We start from the raw sequence: 9,931 nt of genomic DNA, 5'->3' as shown, positions 1-9,931 counted from the left end.
AGTAATAATCAGCACCCAAGAAGTTCCCTGTGCATCCCGAGTGATCACAACCATCTCCCTCCTATCAGAATTACTATTATCCTAACTTTCATGATGTTAATTCCTTCTTGTTCTTTATAATCTACCACCTGTATTTGAATTTTATATGTGTGGATTCCCACTGTGTACATTCTTCTGTATCATGCTTCTTTCCCTCAATGTTATGTTTGTGGATTCAAACAACTAACTCACTGGTTGTCACCGTAGCTCACTCATTTTCATTGCTGTATTGTATGAATCCACTACGATGCATCTCTTTCATTCTTTTTCTACTTTTTTTGAGACGTAGTCTCTCTCTGTCACCCAGGCTGGAGTGCAGTGGCACGATCTTGGCTCACTGCAACCTCCGCCTCCCAAGTTCAAGCAATTCTCTGCCTCAGCCTCCCAAGTAGCTGGGATTACAGGCACCCGCCACCATGCCCAGCTCATTTTTTTTTTTGTATTTTTAGTAGGACAGGGTTTCACCATCTGGGCCAGGCTGGTCTTGAACTCATGACCTCATGGTCCACCCACCTCAGCCTCCCAAAGTGCTGGGATTGGTGGCAGGCATCTGTAGTCCCAGCTACTGCGGGGGCTGAGGCAGGAGAATCACTTGAACCCGGGAGGCGGAGGTTGCAGTGAGCTGAGATTGCGCCACTGCACTCCAGCCTGGTGACAGAGCGAGACTCCGTCTCAAAAAAAAAAAAAAAAAAAAGAAAGGATTGTTTCTGTTTTGAGTCTATTATGAACAATGCTGCCAAGAACATTCTTGCACCTAAATCCTGATACCCTTGTGCAAGAGCTTTTGTAAGGTGATGGCATCAGGGGGCTTCCCTTTAATCAGGGCTTAGTGCATTCACGCTTTTCCCCTGTCTCCTCTTCCAAAACCACCTCTCAGGAAAGGATTAGAAATTCACTCATGTTAAGGTATAAATGGCTGAGAAGGATTAATATGTAGTCTCTCCCATATAACTGTGAGGTGGGGACAAAGGAATTAATTTCTAGTTGTAGAATTTTAGTATCAAGCCGGGCGCGGTGGCTCATGCCTGTAATCTCGGCACTTTGGGAGGCCGAAGCGGGCGGATCACAAGGTCAGGAGATTGAGACCATCCTGGCTAACACAGTGAAACTCCGTCTCTACTAAAAATACAAAAAAATTAGCTTAGTGTGGTGGCACGTGCCTGTAGTCCCAGCTACTTGGGAGGCTGAGGCAGAAGAATGGCGTGATCCCAAGAGGCGGAGCTTGTGGTGAGCCGAGATTGGCCACTGCACTCCAGCCTGGGCGACAGAGCAAGACTCCGTCTCAAAAAAAAAAAAAAAAAAAAAAAAAGAATTTTAGTATCAAGAGATTGGTGGAGAGAAATCCATTAAGTTAGCCCTAAAAAAAGCATCACATGCTTGTAATACCATGAACCAAGAAAATGAAAAAGAAAAAATCCACATAGACAACAACAACAAACCAGCCAAGGTGCTATACTCTACTTGAAAGGTCAAAACCCACATACAAGAAACGAAGTCAAACGAAGTCCCGCTGGGCACAGTGGCTCATGCCTGTAATCCCAGCACTTTGGGAGGCTGAGGTGGGTATATCATCTGAGGTCAGGAGTTTGAGACCAGCCTGACCAACATGGTGATACCCTATCTCTACTAAATATACAAAATTAGCTGGGCGGGTGGTGCGTGCCTGTAATCCCAGCTACTTGAGAGGCTGAGGCAGGAGAATCGCTTGAACCTGGGAGGCAGAGGTTACAGTGAGCCAAGATCACACCATTGCACTCCAGCCTGGGCAATAAGAGCTAAACTTCATCTCAAAAAAAAAAAAAAAAAAGAAGAAGAAATGAGGTCTTGTCTCCGAGGATCAGTTGGTAGTTAATGGCTAAGCTCACTGGTGATAGAGTGGTCAAAAGTAAGTCCTCAAGGCCAGATACCTGCACTTGAACCTCAGCTCCATCAGCTAGATGAGTCACGTTCTCCCAGCCGCAGTTCCTCTTCTGAGAAATCGACATAATGAGAGTACTGACCTCATCAGGCTGTTGTGAAAATAAAATAATGACTGAATCACATTTCACACAGCGCTTTCCGTTTAGTAAGTGCTCAAATAGTATTGGGCATCCTTCTTATTTGTGTTATTTGATGCTGAGTGCGGGCACTTTCTGTGTGTCAGGGTAAGCCAATGATCTGAGTAGGGCTTGATGATGCCATTGGAGAGTCTGACAAGATCAAAGTGTAAATGGGAGAGAAGAGGAAAAGAAGGAAAGAAATGAGAGCCACATATCTGCTGGGCAAGAGGAAAAGTGCAAAATTTCCGAGGGCAGGCTGCTGAAGGCCTGCCAGAGCGGGTAAGCAGAGAGGCTGGGCCAGAGAGGCAGAGGGGCTGCTCACCTAGATCAGGCCCAGGAAGCGGTTTGAGTGGGTCTCACTGCGTCAGGATAGAGAGGTCAGGTGTAGTCAATACATGAATAGGAATGTGCAGGGCAAGAAGTAGGTCAGACAACAGCAAAGGTGTGCATGCCCACAGGATTGCTGTAGATCAACTGGAACTGAGGCCTGTGGCTTGTGATGCAGCTGTGGCTAACAGCTCCTATGGATGCTGATGGCTTCACGTCTCAAGCACCAGTGGAGTCTCTCAGCTTTTCTGCCTCAGAATTTTCTCCTCAGCTTGGAAGCTTGCTCAGTCCAACTTGCAGATACAGCCACAGAAGAAAGGGGCGGGAGCTGGGTAGTAGGGGAGTGGGAGAGTGCCAATGGAAGATGAAGGTTGCTGGATAAATGTCCCAACCTCTCACACTTCAGCAGGACAATTTTGGGTGGTTTCTATATGGTTCTTCAAAAGTGTGCAGGGAGATTGAGCCAATTGTCCACAGTGACAAACCAGCTCAGTAATGTATCTATCATTGGCTTTCCGTCCTTCCTGTATCACTCTCCTCTCTCCCTCCCTGTCTTCCTTGGATATCTTCCCAAGTAAACTATTGTCACCCAAGTTCTTGTCTCAGGGTCTGCTTTAGGAGGCACCAAACCTAAGTTGTTTTATTACTAACACAAATCTGAAGCTGAGATTCCAAAAACTAACTTAAATAGAATGTAGTCTTGATGTGGGGGCTCACGCCTGTAATCCCAGCACTTTGTGAGGCCAAGGCGGATGGATCACTTGAGTCCAGGAGTTCAAGACCAGCCTGGGCAACATGGCGAAACCTCATCTCTATAAAAAAATAGAAAAATTAGACAGGTGTGGTGGTGCAGGCCTGTAGTCCCAGCTACTTGGGAGGCTGAGGTGGGAGGATCGCTTGAGCCTAGGAGGGTGAGACTGCAGTAAGCCACCATCATGCCTCTGCACTCCAGCCTGGAAGACAGAGCAAGAAGACACTGTCTCAAAAAAAAATTAATAATAAACTAAAAATAAATATAATAGAATGTTGAAGAAACATGGTCTAAGTGGAAATTAGGAGTGATTTTGCCAATGGAAAATTTCAAGAACTAATAGATCCTGTTCCAGCAGGTGTGACTAGAGAAAGAGGGGAAAAAAAAAGAATAGAGTCAAAATTATTGCATAAGCTAGATGTGCTCAGATAAACCAAATGTGGGCAGGCATATGAATAGAAGAAAAAACAAACTGCAGGAGTATTAGAAGAAAATGTAAGCAATCCTGGGAAAATAGTCCTCAGAAATTCTCACAAAGGACCATATATGAGGTTGTTCATTACAGGGCTGTTTGTGGTAAGGGGAGTTGAAACCTCCAGGGGCTCGATGCTGGGGGAAGGGATGAGGGTAGCAGATAGAATCAAGAAACTGAGGGTACCATGGCTATGTGGAAGGGCTGTAAAACAGTGCTGACAGAAGACAGTCAGAATAAGGCCTGTGGCACAATATCATTTACCTAAATACATATATATATATAAAACATTTTATTTATTTATATGCATATATATGTATATGTATATGTATATGTATATGTATATGTATATGTATATATTTTTGAGATGGAGTCTCACTCTCTCGCCCAGGCTGGAGTGCAGTGGCATGATCTTGGCTCACTGCAACCTTCACCTCCTGGGTTCAAGTGATTCTCCCGCCTCAGCCTCCTGAGTAGCTGGGACTACAGGCACGCGCCACCACACCCAGCTAAGTTTTGTATTTTTAGTAGAGATGGGGTTTCAGCCTGTTGGCCAGGATCGTCTCGATCTCTTGACCTCATGATCTGGCCTCCTTGGCCTCCCAAAGTGCTGGGATTACAAGCATGAGCCAGCGTGCCCGGCCCGAGAGCCACCGCGCCCGGCCACATATTTTATAAGGAAACATGCAAATGCCATAAAACCTATCAAATGCATTACTGTGTTGTGTATGGTGTATTGGGGGGATGGGAATGGGAAATGGGATAAAAGGGAATAAACAGACAAAGATATGTCTCACACAGACCAATGCTGACCATGAGGAATGTGAGCTGAGGAGCTGAGGAGCAGATTAACTCGACTGAGGTCCAAAATGAAAGAAAAAAAGTACAGAGAGATAGTATTATAACCTTCAAGTACGGAAGGCCTCAAACAAGGTATAAAATGCTAAATACAGCTGGGCGCAGCTACTCACGCCAGTAATCCCAGCACTTTGGGAGGCTGAGGCGAGAGGATCGCTTGAGCTCAGGAGTTCAAGACCAGCCTGGGCGATTTATTGAGACCTAATCTTCAGTAAAAAAAAAAATAAAAAAATTAGCCAGGTGTCGTGGTGTAAACCTGTAGTCCCAGCTATTCGGAGGCTGAGATGGGAGGATTGCTTGAGCTGGGGAAGTCAAGGCTGCAGTGAGCCATGATTGCACCACTGCACTCCAGCCTGGTGAGGGAGCAAGACCCACTCTCCATTTAAAAAAAAGTAAAATAAAATGTATACATGCTAAAGTAAAAATTATAACTACTACATGCATAAAAAGACATCTGGCTGGGTGCAGTGGCTCACGCCTGTAATCCCAGCACTTTAGGAGGCCAAGGCGGGAGGATCACTTGAGGTCAGGAATTTGAGATCAGCCTGGCCAACATGGTGAAACCCTGTCTCTACCAAAAATATAAAAAATTAGCCAGGTGTGTGGCGTGCGCCTGTAATCCCAGCTACTCAGGAGGCTGGGGCAGGAGAATTGCTTGAACCCGGGAGGTGGAGGTTGCAGTGAGCTGAGATCATGCCACTACACTCCAGCCTGGATGACAGAGTGAGACTCTGTCTCAAAAAAAAAGACATCTATTAGGGTGTCAACACAGCATTTTAGTAACAGCTAGAAATAGAAAACGAAATGATTAGTGGTGTTCCATTTCTACCATAAAATACTATGCAGGAGTAACAAGAATGAGGTGGATCTGCATGTACCCAGAAAGGGCACAGAGTGCTAGGAGGCCATTCTCAGGGTCACAGAGGGTTCTGCTTGCCTCACCCTGGTCCTGATCCTGCCAGGGTATATCTATAGAGGAAGAAGCAAGTCAAAGAATAAAAAAAGTGACCAGGCACAGTGGCTCACGCCTATAATCCCAACACTTTGGGAGCCCAAGACAGGTAGATCACCTGAGGTCAGGAGTTCAAGACCAGCCTGACCAACATGGCAAAACCCTGTCTGTACTAAAAATACAAAACTTAGCTGAGCATGGTGTGCACGCCTGTAATCCCAGCTACCCGGGAAGCTGAGACAGGACAATTGCTCGAACCCGGGGTGGGGAGGGCAGAGGTTGCAGTGAGCTAAGATCACGCTACTGCATTCCAGCCTAGGTGACAGAGCAAGATTCCATCTAAAATAAAATAAAATAAAAATAAAAGAATAACAAAAGTCTGGGCAACATAGGGAGATTTTAAAAATACAAAAATTAGCTGGGCATGGTGGCACATGCCTATGGTCCCAGCTACTCGGGAGGCACAGGCAGGAGAATCACTTGAGCCCAGGAGGTCGAAGCTGCAGTGAGCTGTCATCGTGCCACTGTGCTCCAGCCTGGGTGACAGAGTGAATCTCTCTCTCTCAAATAAAATAAAATTAAAAAGAATAAAAGTACAATACAATTAGTACAATACAATATAATTAGTACAATACAATATAATTTGTACTATAAAAATGGCAGGGATATACCTACTATGTATCCACAGTTTTGTGTTTTTTTTAATGGCAGGGAGACACAAAAAGAAATTTATAATTTGATCTGTACATTCTACACATACATCAGTGTCTAGAACGAAGTGTGCAAATTAAAATAACTATATGTGTTGAAAACGAGTGTAGGGAGTATGAAAGGATTGCTACATGATTAGTTGCTCCATTTTAAGATCTTCCAGAACAGTTTTGAGCAGTGAGGCCAGTTTTTCCAAATGTCTCTGGGTTCTGAAACACTCATCTCTCCAGGGTCCTATCCCTGGAGAAACGCTCAGGCCAGAGCCTGCACTTTCCAGAGCTGCCCATGGGGGGGCAGAAGCACCTATGAGCCGGCTGCCCTGGCAGACTGCCCTGTGACCTGGAATTTAGGGCTGGGCCCCGCCTGCTTCATAGCCATTAAGGCTGATTATTAAGTTTTTCTGCAGAGCAGCAGATTCAAATATGTGCTCTTGGCTGCATATTTTCAAAATTCTGAAAATGCATTTGAGTTAAAAGTAACGACCTAATTTTTTTTTCAAAATAGAATTACCCTACTTTCTTTCTTTATGATTATAAAAGTAAAAATATACTTACTATAAAAACTTTTTTGGAAAAGTATAAAATGAGAAAAACACATTTTTATTACCTGGATAAAACATTTTAATGTATTTCTTTTTGTACACAAACACTTTACTAAAAGATTTATTCATACTATACATATCATTTTATAGCTGCTTCATTTCAACTGGATCAATAAGACCTCATCGGTATCTTTTAAGGGCTCAATGGTAAATAAAATTTACATACACGTTATTAACCTAGTTATTTCCATTAAAGCATCCTAACACTCACTGAGATGGGCCAAGGCCAAGACCCATGCCACTATTTGGGCTTTAGATCTGGTAATGCTATTCTGACCAGAGGGCCTGGCATTTCTGTGAACAAATCAACAGTGAAGGGACCAAGTGCTTCCCTGGATCCACACTTCTGAATGGCTGTGGAGTTTTGACAGCCAAGTGCTTTGTGGTCTTTTGTAGGTTCCCTCACACGGTGACTTTCTTTTTTTTTTTTTTTTTTTTTTTTTTTTTGAGACAGAGTCTCACTCTCTGTTGCCCAGGCTGGAGTGCAGTGGCACGATCTCGGCTCACTGCAACATCCGCCCCCGGGTTCAAGCAAGTCTCGTGCCTCAGCCTCCCTAGTATCTGGGACTACAGGCGCCAGACACCACACCCAGATAATTTTTGTATTTTTAGTAGAGATGAGGTTTCACCATGTTGGCCAGGCTGGTCTCAAACTCCTGACCTCAAGTGGTCTGCTTGCCTTGGCCTCCCAAAGTGCTGCGACTGCAGGCATGAGCCACCGCGCCCGGCCACACAGTCACGACTTTTTGAATAATGAATGTTATTTCAATTTATTAGATAACAGAAAATAGATGCACATCAGCTTCAAAAATCTCCCTTGGAAAAGTGATCGAGCTGTCTATGTATTGTGTGGAGTGACTTACTAGAAAATGAAGTCTTTGGATTGCCAGATTTTAGCTGCTTCTCCCTTAGGGGAAGTGATTATCTCATTATAGAAATGTATAAATGTAGCTCTTGCTAACTACATTGTTTGGGGAGGTTTGATTCAAAAAAGAATAAAGCAATGGCTTCATATGCAAAGACATGTCAGATTTAAACTGTCTTTCTTTCTGGCCCTGTTCTTCCAGGAGTGCCTAGAAAACTTAACCAGATAAAAAATAGTTTGGGCTGGGCACAGTGACTCACACGTGTAATCCCAGCACCTTGGGAGGCCAAGGCGGGCATATCCCTTGAGCCCAGGAGTTTGAGCAACATGGCAAAACCCTGTCTCTAAAAACAAATACAAAATACAAAAAAATTAGCCAGGCATGGTGGCACGCACCTGTAGTCCCAGCTACTCAGGAGGCTGAGATCAAGGCTGCACTGAACTGTGATCATGCCACTGCTTTTCAGTTTGGGCGACAGAGTGAGACACCGTCTCAAAAAAAAAAAGTCTGATTTTTTTTTTTTAAAGTGAATTGTTTCTTGTTTTGGAAGGGGTTCAGATAAATAAAAAGTTAAAGATTTGCCAACAAATAGGAGAACAAATACACCATTTGGAGGGGATCAACTACCATACATATCCAATGCCCAAGGAAACAAAAACTAATTTTGCCACCAACTTACAAAGATCAATGAATACAGAATTCAGAGAGAAAGTGTGATATTATTTTCTCAAAGGCATAATGAAAAATTTCCAAACCCAAACATCTTGGCAGACAATGGCTGAACTGAATAATCAAAACCCCAGGAACAATGGGCCACAGATGCAGAAAGGGCCCTGGGTGGTCAGGTTTGTGGTGGGGTGACAGCTTGCCAAGCAGCAAGGGCCCCTCTGAAGAGTTCTGCAGTTGTATTCTTTCTTCCTCAGGATTTAGGTCACAGGAGATTGTCCTGCTTTAAACCACCAACCTTCAAACTACCTCCAAAGCTGTTAATGCCTGGAGGAACTCCAGTCTTTGTCTGTGGTAGGGCAGACAAAGCTGACTGGAAGTTGGAAAGCATATTTTATTACATATGTGTTTGTTTTTTGACAGGATGGAAGGCAAAGGTTGTTGAAGTTATGAATGTCTGTTTCACAGAACTAAATATGAACAGCTTTATTAAGGAGATGGCTCATCCCAGGGTAAAGACAGCAACAGATGATATAGAGAAGATTACACCAAACAAACCTGCTGTAAACTGCATTTACCCTTAGGAGACGATAAACTAAAAATGAAGGGAAGGGATAATGAATGAATGTTAAGAGCTAAAAACTATAAAACTCTTAGAAGAAAATATAGCAGTAAATCAACAAAACCTTGGATTAGGCAACAGTTTCTCAGATGTCTCATCAAAAGCACAAGTGACAAAATTAAAAAATAGATAAATTGGACTTCATCAAAGTAAAACTTTTGCGTTCCAAAGAATACCATCAAGAAAGTAAAAAGACAACCCACAGAATGGAAGAAAATATTTGCAAATCATATATCTTAAGAGAATTGTAGCCAGAATATAAAAACTCTCACAACTCAACAATAAAAAAACAAATAACTCAATTTTGAAAGTGGACAAAGGTATAGACCTACAAATGCTCAATAAACACATGAAAAGATACTCAGTATCATTAGCCATCAGGGAAATGCCAGTCAAAACCACAATAGATACCACTTTATGCCCACTAGAATGGCTATAATAAGAAAGATAGATAATACTAAATTTTGTGAAAGATTTGGAGAAATCAAACCCTTACACATTGTTGATGAGAATGTAAAATGGTACACAATTTTTGGAAAACAATCTGGCAGTTCTTCAGAGTTAAAACAAAAAGTTACCTCGTGACCTAGCAATCCCATTCGAAGAGAGTTAAAAACATATTTTCCAACAAAAGCTTGTACATGAATGTTTATAGCAACATTATTCATTATGGCCAAAAAGTGGAAACAACCCAAATAAATGTTCCTCAGCTGATGAGTGGGTAAATAAACATGGTATGAACTTATGTTTTATTTATTCATTAAACCATAAAAAGCAATGAAGTACTGATACAGGCTACAACACAGATGAACCTTGAAAACATTATGCCAGCCTGGGCAACATGGTGAAACCCCGTCTCTGTCAAAAAAATACAAAAGTTAGCTGGGTGTGATGGTGTGCGCCTGTAGCCCCAGTTACTCAGGAGGCTGAGGTGGGAGGATCGCTTGAGCCTGGGAGGCAGAGGTTACAGTGAGCTGAGATCACACCACTGCACTCCAGCCTGGGCGACAGAGTGAGACCCTGTCTC

At 43.2% G+C, this 9,931-nt stretch overlaps 1 long non-coding RNA gene across 1 annotated transcript; it reads left to right on the top strand.

Annotated features, from left to right (window-relative positions):
• Nucleotides 1-2,116: 2,116 nt before the first annotated feature.
• Nucleotides 2,117-9,646, top strand: LOC134757186 (uncharacterized). The gene is made up of 2 exons (XR_010130883.1): nucleotides 2,117-2,357; nucleotides 8,706-9,646. It is a non-coding gene; the product is annotated as an uncharacterized lncRNA (long non-coding RNA).
• The last annotated feature ends 285 nt before the right edge of the window (nucleotides 9,647-9,931 follow it).

Source organism: Gorilla gorilla, chromosome 15, assembly GCF_029281585.2.
Source record: "Gorilla gorilla gorilla isolate KB3781 chromosome 15, NHGRI_mGorGor1-v2.1_pri, whole genome shotgun sequence".
NCBI classification, from domain to species: Eukaryota; Metazoa; Chordata; class Mammalia; order Primates; family Hominidae; genus Gorilla; species Gorilla gorilla.
The sequence above is the reverse complement of the archived record's forward strand: the minus strand, read 5'-3'. Positions and strand labels throughout refer to the sequence as shown.